The sequence below is a fragment of the Falco naumanni genome, chromosome 14, assembly GCF_017639655.2.
Source record: "Falco naumanni isolate bFalNau1 chromosome 14, bFalNau1.pat, whole genome shotgun sequence".
In the NCBI taxonomy this organism is placed as follows: domain Eukaryota; kingdom Metazoa; phylum Chordata; class Aves; order Falconiformes; family Falconidae; genus Falco; species Falco naumanni.
In genome coordinates, this window is record NC_054067.1 from 13,566,387 (window position 1) to 13,580,436 (window position 14,050).

Below are 14,050 nucleotides of genomic sequence, written 5' to 3' on the forward strand. Positions count from 1 at the left end.
CCATATCCCGCAACCCGCAGGAGCTGCCCAGGGTGCATTCAGCCTGATGGTGCCATTCCGCAGGGTCGCCTGTCGCAGTGCGGACAGCTGCACGCCGGCTTCAGCACGTGTCTCCTCGGGCTGTTTCCCACACACAACCTGTAGCTTGCAGTGCTCTCCGGTGAAGCCCCTTTCATTAACCGTGACGTTTCTGCCTCCTGCGCACACACGCAGGTTGAGGACAATGCTCGGAAACGAGCATCCCTGACATGGCTTCAATGTGCCAGCGACATGCTCCAAGGTGGACGGGCTACCCTTCAGTGGTCTTGGATTTACTTAGTACCAGGGGAGTCCATTCAGATATCGTACCCTCACTCAAGGAATAAATATTTGTCTTAAACAGGATTGTAACTCACTTGTAAAAGCATAGTGTGAAGTCAGCAGAGGTGGCTTTTCTTCCTAAAGCCATATAAATAGATCTCTGCGAGGCTCCTTCGTCAGACCAAGAAGAAATCCAGTGGGCTCAAAGTCATAGGCTCAGGGTTCCGCCTGTGGAAGGAAGGTCTGGAGAAAGTGGGCTTAAAATAGAAATAAAAATGGAAAAAAATGGGTAAACCCCTGTTTTGTGTCTCAGTCACAGTAGTTCAAAACTGATTTAAGTTTTCATATTTTATTTTTTTTAGGTTTTTTTTGTTATTTAAAAGATGATTTTGACTAGTGTAGCAACTCAACTCCAGTGCTAAACGCAGTCAGTAGAACACTGAAAAATGTATTAATAATGATACAGAATCTTAAATGCCTAGACATTATCCTGCTACTGCACTGGCTTTAAACATTTATACATTTCAGGGGAGCAGCAACTTAATTCTTAATTAAAATCACTAAGCAAATGCAGATTATATTTAATTTAAATATTTATAAAATTTGTTTAAGCTTTCAAAATAGATTAGACATCGAACAGTGAAACTGCTAACATCTGAATGGTAATTTTACTTCTGAGCCCAATTAAGAAACTAGTCAGGAATACACCTAATAAGTTGCTGTGTTTGAAGAAATATTTTATAATATTGTCTGTACAGAGGGTATTTAAAAATGAGTGCTGTCAAGTAAAAGGGACAGTTTAGAAAAAATTTACTTCTGACAGTATTTTAAAATCTTGTATCTTCTCTTCACTCTCTGGGAGCTGCAGTTCTTCCTGTTATCCTGAACACAACTGCAAAAAACGTATAGTGAACCAAAGAGAGATTAAAACATATCAAGATGTCAATCCACTTGATTTTTATAATGCTGAAGCACGTGATTATCCCAGTTTTGATATCCATGAAGTTTTCAGGATTGGGTTTGAACCTTCTGGAAACCTGTTTGGCAGCATCTGACATTTTTTCGGTGTGGCAACAAGTGCTCCTGAGGTTGAAAGGCTCCTTGTGCCTTTCATACAGACGCTTCATCAGTAGCTCTTAACTTGCCTTACAGTCTTCCACTGGTTTTTACTCTGTGTTGTGAAGTCTGTAAGAGATGCAGGATCTTTGCCTTTCTGGTTCTCCTTTGTAATGCTACAAAATGTTATGTGAATTGTTCTAGATTGTATTTCCTGTCTTTGTACGCTGCTGTTTAAGTTGGAATATAGCATGTGTTTAATTTTTTTCTTGGCCTCGTTACATTTTATCCTTGCTTCACCACATCATCTGTCTTGTTAGTCCATAAATCTGATCTATTCCAATCAGTGGAAGTTCTGTTTCCCCTAGCTCTGTGTAACCAGCAAGGCTAGTGACTTTGAAAATTGTGTTCCTGAAAGGTCATTTTATAAAAGATGCGAGAGGAGGCATTGTGCAATGCTGATGTTGAAGGCTGGGGGCTTGTCACTAATATTAACCTCAAAGCAGCTGCTGAAGTCTGGTCTCTGTTCCTGGGCTGATCCTGGTAGCTATCGCTTACCACAATGGTCACCAAGGTGGGTGCCTTTGACCTCAAACCAGTGGTGCAGCAAAGTCCGCACTGGGATTTGTGATCTGTATGCAGTATAAATTACGTTGTATTTGTAGGGTGGCCTGGTAAAAGAATTGCCAGTTCAGAGTTACTTTTGTTGGAAAAGGACTTTTTAAACACAGGTTTTGTGGTGCTTAGAAACAGGCAGTGATGCAGAGTCAAGAACTTGCAATGACTGTTCCACCACACCATCCTGTTATACGAGAACACACTGTGCAAGTCTCCTGTGCCTCATGACTGGCTTTCTCCTCTCTTCCAAAAGCACTGATGGGTTGGTACTCTGTATATTGACATGACAGTAGGTCTGTAGTTCAGCTGAGATCAGTTACATTCAATACCTTTCCTGTTTTCCAGGCTTATAGATGTCAGTTCTTCACTATGCTCTTCTCTCTGTGCCGATCCTGCTTTGGGGCAGGTTTGGTGGCACAGACACCAAACAACATGCATTTGCTAGCAACCTTCTTTGTGCTGCTGCTGCTTCTCCTCCCCTTTCCCACTCATTTAGCACTTCTGCATTGTGTTAGATACCCACAGGAAACTCTTGGGCAGAGATTTCCATCTTGCTTGGATGCCTGTACAGCCTCGAGCAGAATGAGCCTCGGCTGGTGCTGTTTTGAAGCTGTAGGCTCTGTGTGAGTGTATAGGGTGCACTGTTGAATTCTGTCATTTTGTTTTCTGAGACTGTGCTGCAGTGAATGTTTTGAAGCAAGAGCTGTTTAGTTCCTCAAACTGTCATGCTCTTCCCTGGCCTGGGCTCCATGCTGGACTGTCTCCCCCTGCCAGCCATGCTGTCTTCCATGATACATGTAGTGGCTCATGTCTACAATTCATGCTTGCAATAGGAGACTATTCACTATCTTGGATAAATGAGTTTGAGATTCATGAATGAAAAGAACAGGATGAAAGCTAGATACTAGTATTTATTTCTTTTGAATCCCTCCATCCTGTTTTTCATTTTTCTGATGTTTCAGATGGGTGTCTATTGATGCCATAGACATAACCAGGGAGAATAAGCAGAGATGAAAACGTGCCAAGTTTTGGTTGGATTACTGAAGGGCAGTTTCCAAAGCTGTGTGATACTACTGCAGCAAAATTCAACTCTGCTGATTCATAGGGGTTTTAATTAATGTATTTATTTAAAATTGTGAGGTCTAGTAGCCTTTTTTATGACCCTTCAAATTTGTTTCTGTTTGTGGGTGACTCAGATTACTTACTTTTCTAGCCCAGGGATGCTGCAACATCATGTGTCATGCTGTACTGGCTTTGATAGTCCACTGGTGACTGCAGAAGGCAGAAATTCTTCATGTCACACAGATATATGCCAGTATATTCCCTTCTGCTAATTTGTCAGATACGTTACTTTAATTACCAAAGTTAATGCTTAGGGGTCTGATTGCTGAAAAATTTTGGCTGGAGCTCATTTGTCATGTTTGCAGAGGAGCAATTTGAATGAGCATGAGCTTGTGTCAGTTAAACCTGGAGAAGAAATTCAGACCTAAACCAGACAATAGAGAAGTAAAGGTGAAGAGTGGTGTGAGCTCTTGCTGGTGCTTCGGTGACAAAAGCTGCTTGTATTTGAAGCTGTCAATTATGGGCAATTTTTGCTTGGTGTTGTGAGGTTTGAATTACCCAGAACTATGTTTGCTGATAAAATACTAAAATCAGAACAAATTCTGAGTAAGCCACAGGTGATCAAATCATCTGATTAATAGGATTTTATCTAATGGACTAAGCTAATGTTGATGTTTGAAATGTACTGCGTAGAAGCCACAGATAGATTTAAATTTCAAGGATGAACACCGTTCTTCATTCTTCCCTCTCTTTCCCTCTCTCTCTTTCTCCCCAAAGGTCTCCCTGGTGTGTCTGAGTCTCCCTCCTGGTGAGCTGTTCAGCTCTGTGCCAGCCACAGGTGCAGAATGCTTTGAAAAGAGCCCACTGAAGGCATGCTGGTAAGATCCTGAGTCACAGATGGAGGAAACTTTTCCAGCTCGTCACCATACACCGGCCTCAGACCTTTGGAGCAACTACCAGAGGGGCTGAACTTTGCTGTCCCCCGCTGTGCTACCTGGGACCTTTTCCATGTTAGCAAAGGTTGATGGAAACCTGCACCTAGGTGGTACTATGTGAGAGTGAGATACTATCCGTGCTTCGGTCCCTGCCAGCAGCACTGTGTCACCACGCACCAGATGTGCAGGCGGCTGCAAAGAGCTTTCCTCCCTGAGCACGGCTGCTCTCTGTCAAGAAAAAAGTAAGTGTTGATCAGTAAATGCTGGGCAAATGTATCACTGTATGTTCAGATTAAAAAAAAAATGCTGGTCCTTGTGGGCAGGCAAGGCGGAGAGGGCATGCCAGAAGTCTGGCAGCGGCTGGGTTGGCTGGACTGGGAAAGTGTCAGTGCCGACCCACTGCCCTTACTTTGCCTGGCGAGGCAGCTCTCCCAGAAGAGGTGAGATGTGGTGAAGCCAAGATTCGATTTAGGAAAGTTTACTTGGTTTAAAATGCTTTGTTAGCAAATACTGCCTCTGATTTCTCGTAACTTTTAACTAGCCCCAGTCCATCTCTGTATTTTAAATTGAAAGGTACTTTACCTAAAGTGTTTTCATCAGCCAAACCTCTGCTGGGTTCATACACAGAATTGCTTAGTGTTCATCTGTCTCATTTCTTTACTGTCGAAGGTGATTCTCAGGGGACTAAAGCTCTGAAACAAGCGGCTTCAGGCTATTCATCTGGAAAACAAACCACTTAGACCTTTTAAAGAAAATAATTTAGTAATCAGTGCAAGAGACCTGTGTCTAAGCCAACCCATTTGGAAAAATTGCCAGTGTAGTAATTACAAACATTTTATCACAATAATACTGATGATGCCTTTCCATTATTGCCAGCATTTCTTCTTCCCTGTGACTACTGGTCTGAGCTGGTTTTGCCTCCTCTTCCATGATTCTACATTAGAAATGTGTTGTAATTTGAGATTGACAGTGCAGAGCTGGCCATTGAGCAGAGACGTTTTTCTGAGTGTTTTCCTGCAGACCGATGTAACTATTGCTAAGTTAATAATAAAGCTAAAACCGTTGCACTGTGCTGCTGGCAGGGCAGCTAACGTTGCCTTCCCAGCTCTGAACAACCTCCCTGTGGAGCAGGGAGAGACCCAGCTCTCTGCTCTCTTGTACAAAGGGGCCATATAAGCGTGTGTTTGTCTGTACCCACTTGCCTGCCAGCCAGGTTGTGGGTGCCTCTGGGAACACACCGGTGCTGATGGGATGGCACTGGTCTCCTGTCCTGCCCTCCAGGTGTGTGAGTTCAAGGTAATCTCACCCAAACACAGAAGCTTCTCACTTTCATAAAATATCAGTGGATCAGTGTTTCTGTGCATTCTGCTAAATAGAGATGTATAGTGACTCTTAGAACTTTATCTAATCTCAAACTCCAGGCATTTACAGTTTTTCCTCATTCTGTTTGCAAGTGAGAAAATACTTATTTGTGTTTTTGAACACACATGGAACAGTGCAGTTCTGGACCTTCCAACCATCAGTGTCCCATGGTGCTGGGTATTGCACAAACCCAAACGATACTACTTTCTGTTTTGAAAGGTTTACTACTGGCAAACACAGAATTTGGGGTGAAATACTGCATGAAAGCAAAGTGGAAGGGTTAGGCTGGCTCATAGCTGCAATGTTAATCTCAAGATTTTGACTGTGTGGTTTTCAGCTTTGCTTTTGTTTTGATGATCAGTTGTTTATAATATTTTGAAAGCCTAAGTATTAGGGTAAGGATTGAGCTCCTGTAGCTGTGCTGGTGAGATGCTCACTGCTATCCTGCAACAGTTACGTGTTGTTCAGGGCAAACTTCTGCTCTCCTGACTTGGTTGCTGAGGGCTGCTATGTGGGAAAAGAGACTGGCAGATCTTCCCTTAAAGCTGGGAGTAGGGGGACATGAACACTGGTTCCCTTGTTTTAAACTTGGGGAATCTCAAGGTACCACTTTTTCCTGTAGTTCACAGTGAGGCAGTCCAAGCCCAGCGCACATATCAGATCTAATGATTTGCCATCTTGGTTTCAAGTGGTAAAGGCTACTGAGAATTTAAATTAAAAACATGGAAAAATATGATAAGGAGCAGAAGTGAAGTGCCTTGAGGAGCTGTGCTGTTGCTTGTAAGCATAGAAGCCTTTCTGGTGCCTTTCACAGGCTGGATTACATTGCTGGCAGGTATTTTTCAGCATTGTTTTTTGAGCAATATTAGTGAGGAGGAAGCAGAAAGAAAATAATTTTAAATTGATGAGCCCTAAAGCTTAATCTAGAAGATTTTCACTAGCTTCATAAAAGCTCCTATAGACTTAATCTAAAAAATTATAGCAAAGATGGTTTATCTCCCTTTCATAGTCTTGTCTTTAAGCCTTTTGATTTTCAGTGCACTACCCTTGTCCCTTAAAATCTAGAAAACTGTTTTGAAGTTTACAATCTACAAAACTGGTAGGTACCAATCTTAGGGGAAGTTTTGAGCAACGCTGTAGCAGGTAGCAAGGAGACAAGAGGTCTGCACAGAAGGGCAGGACCCCAGGGGGGTCTCACTGGTGATGGGAGACTTGTGAAGCCTCAGGCTGCAGCAGCACCTCCTCTGATGCAGGTTTTTTTTGATGGGATGTTTTTTGCCCCAGCGCTTTGCCTTGTTACTAGTTCTGTCAATGGGTCCTTGATTCTGTAGAGATTTGGGGAGCAGCAGTTCCAAGTGTCCAGAGTTTATTTTAAGAGAGACTTCTCAAGAACAGGTAGGACAAGAATCAGTGATGGGTGGGCTGGCATTGGCAGCAAAGGAAACCTGTGAGTGTTTCAAAAGTCAGACTCTTACCTTGTTGTTTGAGAAATTTCTAGTATTTGGACAAGTCTATCAAAGAACAAACTTTAAAAAGACGTTTATTCCAGAAATGGCATTAAAGAGGATGCAGAGGCTGTTCTGCAAGTTCTGCTCAAGGAAAACATTTTGTTTTCCTCTCCTGGCAGGGGTGGGATTTTTTTGTTATAATTTGTCTAAAAATTAATGAGAAAATAACTTTCTAGTGGAGAAACAAAAAACAAACAAAAAAAAACCTTAACAGCACCGACCCATTATTGCTTGTAGAATTTGATAGTGGAGATTTGTAATTTTGGAGAGGGTAACTATTTCCAGAAAAAAATCCGTGGTTGCTGTCTAGCATTAAAACCACTGTGAAGAACCACACAGGTTGTTTCTCGGGGAGCATTTCTCCCTGTGATGGCTGCAGTAGAATTGCTTTGTGCTTCTTTCAGGAGGGAAAAAGCCCCACTAATGTACTAGTGTGCTCCATGCGATCACCTGCAGGATTTACCCGCTGCCCTGCTGATAACCCGGGTTAGGATGTCCTAATGTCAGTGTTCAGAGACCAAGAGGAGGCAAAGCAACCTCCAGCTGGATTTTATACAGAGCTATTTGTCTCTGAAAGTGCCAGCAGATTTAAATTGCTGCGGTGGTTGTCAACAAGTTCCTCCTGCATGTTCTGTAATGATTAAGGTCCTTGGAGGTTTTGGATCGCTTATGTTTCTCAGTGTAGCTGCAGATTGTGAACATAAGGGTTGCATCAAGTATATTAAATAATGAAAGGCAGAGGTTCCTTTCCTTCTGTGTGCTTTGGGTAGAAAAATTCCTGCTGACTCCACGTTTCTTGCTACTGAAAAAGATAACTTGGTCAGGTAGCTAAATGTTAATTTGAAACTTGCCAGCTTTTTCACTTGACGTACAATTGCTTTTAGAAACAGCTGCTGCCTTGCTGCTACCAGTGCCAGAGAGTGTTTTGTTTGATGACTTAATCAACATGTTATTCTATCAGGAACCATTTGTGGATTCAAATGCAGATGTAGGGTGATGATTTGGGAAAAAAAAAAAAAAAAAAAAAAAGTAGTTCATTTCCTTGATTTCAAAACATGCCTGTCATAAAATCACCCATGTCCTATTCCTGGTTTGCTCTGAAGCCAAGCCTAAGCAGGTTGTGCACCTAGTCTGAACTATGCAGGGCAGTGATTTTGCTCTAATTATTTGCAGCAAATTTTCCTCCTTAGTTCTATCCTACAAAAGAAATAATGAAATAATAAAAAAAAATACAGTCTTGGACTTTTCTAAAGCAACTGCAGCTGAAGGAATATCTGTATGGAAATTGGTTGGGGAAACTCCTTGCAGCATCACAATTTTGGAAGTATATGGAGCAGGAACAAACACCTGTGAACAATGGGTCCAGTCTTTGTGCTTCAGTGAAGCGATGCTGCAGTTTTAGCTGGTATGTGAGTTGTTCATTAAACCCAAGGAGAAACAATGGACGCTTGGAGATTTCTTTTCCAGGCAACAATATGGATTAGTGCAAGGAAAAACTCGGGAAAACGTAATATTTATTGCTGCTCTGTCTACACAACCCATTTCTGATGCTTGTGAGACTGATCTGAGGTTCTTTCTCTGTTCCCATCCTAATCTCAGGCTGCACATATCATTAACTCCTCATTAGTTGCTTCAGTTAATACATTATTATTTTATATATTCATATATATACACATATAATATATAACAGCTATAATTTATACACATAAAACTATACAATACACTTAATATTCTTGACCTTTAATTTTGGAAAGCATGTGGGTTAGATTACATGTTACATTTTCTTTTGACAGGCATTGCATTATATGAAGTTTCCTGTGTTGTGGCAATGGTGTAGGAAACTAGTGTTTCTAGGGAATTTTTCAGAGTTTATGGATTGCAGAATAGCTGTTGCTTGTCCACTGTGAAAGTGGATGAACTAAATATGTACCAGTGCTTTTTTTGGTACCAACAGTAGTGCCAGGAAGTGGGTTACTGAGTTTCAGGTTTGTTTTGCACCCTTCCTGTGTTCCAGCTCCTTACTGATAGAAATGCTAAGTCAGTCAGAGCATTGAGAGTGTTCAGATTACTAATGCACTCGGATGTACAGAGCATTACTTCTTTGAAAAGAGAGAAAAGGATGAGTCTTTCCCCTGCATTACAAAGACCATTGCTTTTCATGCTGAGCAGAGGTTTGCTTGTTTGGTTGTTTTTTTTCCCCTGGAAATACATTTAATTGAAGGACTTTACTTTTGCGTTGAATTAAAAGCTGCCTCTAACTTATAGGTATTTTGGTAATATTGCAAGATATGAGATATGATGACTTTCAGAAGAGACATTTTCATCCAAATTTGGCTTCTGCTGTTCTTGATTCTAGCTGGTATTAGACACTTCAATAGCTCCAACATATTAATTTTTGGGGAGCAATGTGAAAAGGTACAGTTAATATTCTTGACCTTTGATTTGGGAAAGCATGTGCTACGTTTTCTTTTGGCAGGCATTGCAAATTTTTCCTTTTGCAAAAATTCAGGTGCAACAAAGTGAAGATCAGCATTTGACATGACCTTACGTTTCCTGGATTTGTTTCTAATCTTGTTCTCTCAGGTTTTGTATTACTGGAATTCCATTGTCCTTTGTGGTACCAAACCCGGGGCTGCTGTGTTTATCTTGAAGACCTTGATAGCAAGCTTGCTTTGCATGTCTTAGAAGAGTTAACAGTTCTTTTTGGAATCCTGACCTGTATGTACAGTTTAAAGTACTAATTTAGCTGCTAGACTGCCCCAAAACTTCAGCATTAATTCAGGAGATAATGATCAGTAATCCTGGCTTTCGCAAACTTTCCTAAGTTTACAGAATTAGACAGTGTTCTTTTGCAAGAAAAGGTCTTGATCTTATTAACAAGGAAAACAAGAAGCTTAAAGCTGGCACAAACTCAGTTTGGTTTTTGTTTTAATTCCCAAGGTCTCATCATAGCCTGCTTCCTCAATTTGCAAGCAAGGACATGAAGTGCAACTCATTCACAACAGCAGAAGATTTGCCCCAGCCTCTGCTGGGGAAACCAGTTGGCCTTAGATGGTTGTGTTTCTTCTCTTTCTTTCTCCCTAGTATCTTCCTGGCCAGGAGTACCCAATTACATCCTAAATGGCTTCTTTCTTTTTATTGACTAGCTGTTCTTCTGAACAAGGGTCAGTGCTGACCTGCTTTCTCTGCTGAATATGCTTGCATATTCTTACAGCTCTTTGAGACAAGCTATTACAAAAAAGAAAGAAATAAATCCTAATTTATCCGGCTTGTGGATAAGCAGGATTTAAAATGCTTCAATTTACTTCATAACTCCCTGTAAGGAGCAGGAGGGGGCACCTACCTATTTTCTTAAGCTTAGCAACTCTAATATATCCTACGTGAACAGGGATGTAAGTGTTGTTCCTAACATCTACTTTCCTCTGCTTGCTTTAACACTTCCTGGGGAGGTTAATCAGTAATTTTAACTGCAATATGTGATTATCACCTGCAGTCATCTAGTAAGGATTGCATAAGGATGTGTTTTAAGCTAAAGCAAGGGTATGCACACTGTACCTTGAGAGATGTTGCTTTCAGCTTGCTTCTTAGCAGACCTTTCCAGAGGCTTTTCCTGGTTTATTCTTAGCTTCTCCTGACACCCACAAATGACTGCAGAAAGATGGGTTATCTCTGTTGCATAATGACTGTCGGCAAGCAGGACTCCTTCACTTCTTCAGGCCAACAACAGCAGGAAAACAGCTGACCCTCATGAGTTTTACTCCAAGTGATAACGCTGACTCACCGTGCTCTGTAACCTTGTGGGGGATTTTTCTATAAAAGCAGCGATGTATCAAGAGTAGAGGTAGATGGCATCAGAAAAAATAGCTGCAGCTGCTGTAAGTTGTTTGTGTGCACTTGGCAATCTGCTCTTATCCTCAGTGAAACACCATATCACCCCAGTGTTTCCAGCATATGCACTGCTACCCTGAACAGGTATGAAATAAAACCCCACTGTATTAAAGGAGATGTGTGACCACACAGTAAGACCGTTAGGTGCTTAGGGAGATGACTGCTGCAACCTGTTACTAAAAACACTGATTTTGTAACTGGTACTTTGTACAGGCTAGAGCATATTCTCCCTGTCTGACTTCTTTCTGTGTTTGGGAGAATCTATTTTACATTGAGTATCATCAGAGTTCATGCTTTGCCATTTCCACATGGTGGGAGGAGACATTAGGAGATCCTACATCATGCCAAAGCAGCTGGTAGATACATAAGGCATGACATTAGAGAGCAGCTTGCTGTTATCATGGGGAAATACTAAAGGCTCTATCTTCAGACCTTGTAAAATGTCCTTAGTTTGGCATTGTGAAAATAGGAGGTGATATCTCTGGTGGTACTCACACAGTTACTTGGGCTTTGTGTTGCCACCCAGCAGGAAAGTGTTGAGGGGACCGAGCCAGCTCATGCATGTCTTCACTGTGGCCTGTGGAGTGGCTCATAGGGACAGTCACAAACGAGATCTGGCTGAAAACCTGCAGCTGAAGTTGCAGCTACTTGCGTAACTGTCCATCACCCACCACCATTCCTTGGCTCTATAGCAGGGCACTGACTTTTTCTTATAAAAATCTATGTTGCTATTGTTGTATTTTAGTAAGAAGTGAAAAAGGACAGATAACTCCCTGTGACATTTGCCATGAGAAGGACACCTGTGCTGGCAGTGACGAGTGCTCAGTAATTAAGGGTATGTTTAATATCATGCCTGGTGACCTTTTATAAGAAGAGAGCTGAGCGTGCTAATGCCCAGGGTAGTCTGGTGAAGGATATGTGCTTTTTTTTAATCAGCTTCCCAATAGTAGGATAATAAAAGCAATAATCCTTTTAGTATTCTGCTTCTATTATCCCTATCTGTGTTTTCCAAGGTCACTAAAGCAGTAAGGAACGGGGAAGATAAGCTTCCAAGGAGTTGAACTGTAGAGCAGTGAAAAACATCACACTCAGCAGTATGGCTTGTTCTCCTGCTTCTAGCTCGTAGTTAGGGGGTCGAGCCATGTGGAGAACAGACTGAGCCGTTTCCTAAGGCATGGTCACAGCAGATTTCCGATATAGCGTGAGCTTCATCTTCGTGGTCTCCAAGTATCATTTGGTACATTCAGACTGAGAATTGGACTTTTTGCTCTCACCAGGAGACCAAACTGTTTGGCCTGAGGGAAAGAGGGTAATTATTTTTATCGTTTAGGGCTCTGATTTGGTTTGGGTTCGATGAGTTTGTTTAGTTTCTTTAAAACGGAAACAAAACCCACGTCACTCACCCCCCAAAATCTGTCATCTGCTGCATGGACTGATTTCTCTCAGAATTTTTAGCATAATAGGTTGGCTGCAGTAGCAAAAAAAAAAAAAAAAAAAAAAAAAAAAAAAAAAAAATATTATGTAAATGTCTCAAGTGTGCTTCTGTTCTCAGCTGTGGTGAACTCTACCCCTAAGCAGCAGACATGCATTTTCCCTTGACTTCATTAGACTCTGTATACAAGAACCAAATCTGGCTGTTTGCCTATTAAAGCAGCGTAATATTGAGTTGCCCGTCTCTTGTGAGCTCTTGGCATTAGTGTGTCTGTGCTGGGTCAGTCCAAAAGTCTGTCCAGCCCAGCAGCCTTGTTTCCAACAATGACCAGTAAAAACTGCCTAGGGAGGAGCACTGGGCCAAAGGCAAGCGCACGGTCCTCACCCTCGTAGTGTCCCAGGCTCCACCAACTTCTGCTTAGGGACTTCCTAACCTAGATCTGGTATTATCCTGTTTAATAGCCTGAAATGGACTTTTTTTCCTCCTCTTATTATTCCAATTGCTTCGCAACTCATCTAAAATTTAGTATTCATGACACACTGTGGCAATGACTCTTATAGTTTCAACAGGGAATTTTTTTAAGAAGTATTGGAGGATTTCTTTAGGTTATTGGAGGATTTCTTTATTTTGCCACCATGTCACTGGCATTGGCTTCTAGCTTTTCACAGGAAAATATAAAACCTTAGAGATGAACAGTTTAGTGAATTTCCAAGAGAAGGAAATGTATTATTTGGGTAGTCAGTAGTGCACTGCTGTCATGAACTTAGTAGTTCACATACCATGTAACTTGTGGCTGTTTTAATTATGAATGATGTAACTTTTGCCTATATAGATGTCTTTTTGAGTGCACCTCTTACCTCTAATTTACTAGTATTCTATGCCATTGAGCAGTAAATTTTATTCTCCTGCATCTTTGTTTAGGCCTTGATTTGTTCTTTCTTTGATACTGCTTTAAGTCAAAGAAGCAAGTTTTGTCCTCAAATACTAAATATTTATTTACTATAGATGTTTTAGTTAATTAAAAGATGTAGCCAGGCCCCAACAGCTCAGGGTCTATTTTGGTTGCCAAAGCCTTGAGCTGTCTTTACAGCAGAGCTCTTGTCCATACTGAAGTTCTGGTTCTGTTCCTTATGCTGTTCACGTGGAGCTCTGGATGACTCCCCGTGGTGGACAAGGTGTGTATGAGGATGGCATTATAATGTACATGTTGTGTATGTACACAAGTGATGGAGAAACAAAGACCAGTGGTAATAGGTTATAAGCAGCAGGATCAAACAGTACTTTCTCATGCCAGAAGAAACCTTGCAATCTAATCAAAATTCTTGCATCACATAAACTATAAAATTTAATCCCTTGTGATTCCAACTTGGGAACTTTTTTGTTTTATGTGCTGGCCATGTACCTGTTATCTCTATAGCATTACTGTCAGTGTTAAAGGTTAGTTTTATTGCATACTGTGGCATGGTAATGATTTTGTTTTGTGTACCATACTGTAAATATCCAAGCCAAATTGTTGACAGTTCTAACGTGTTTTGGAGCAAATGCATTTCCTGAGGTATGATGTGTTCCACCTTATCCTTTAGTTAATATATAATTTTTTCTGCCTTTGGCAGAGACGCTTAGGCTTGTATCTCTTAGTTGTTGCTTTTAATTTGAATTCAGTTATAAGCATTGAGGAAACTGTCTCAGACATTACAATTGCTTTAAATTCACAACAGAAATGGTCCATGAGCCATCACATGGTTTTCAGACATTCACGCTGCTGAAATTCAAGCATCTAGCTTAGGCTGTGACGGGCAGCTTTAGAGAACATCTTTCCACGTTGGCTGCATAGGACAGCAATGATATTCAAGGCACATTGAAGTTGCATAAGATGAGTTAAGCTCTTC

The 14,050-nt window shown here is 41.3% G+C and overlaps 1 protein-coding gene across 3 annotated transcripts in view; it reads left to right on the forward strand.

Annotated features, from left to right (window-relative positions):
• HTR2C (5-hydroxytryptamine receptor 2C) overlaps positions 1 to 14,050 on the forward strand; it is a 119,165-nt gene that overhangs the window by 4,002 nt on the left and 101,113 nt on the right. For all 3 annotated transcript variants that reach the window (XR_005830962.1, XR_005830961.1, XM_040614461.1), the window contains exon 2: positions 3,814 to 4,213. The gene's annotated coding sequence lies outside the window, so the exon portion shown is untranslated. The remainder of the gene's footprint in view (positions 1 to 3,813; positions 4,214 to 14,050) is intronic.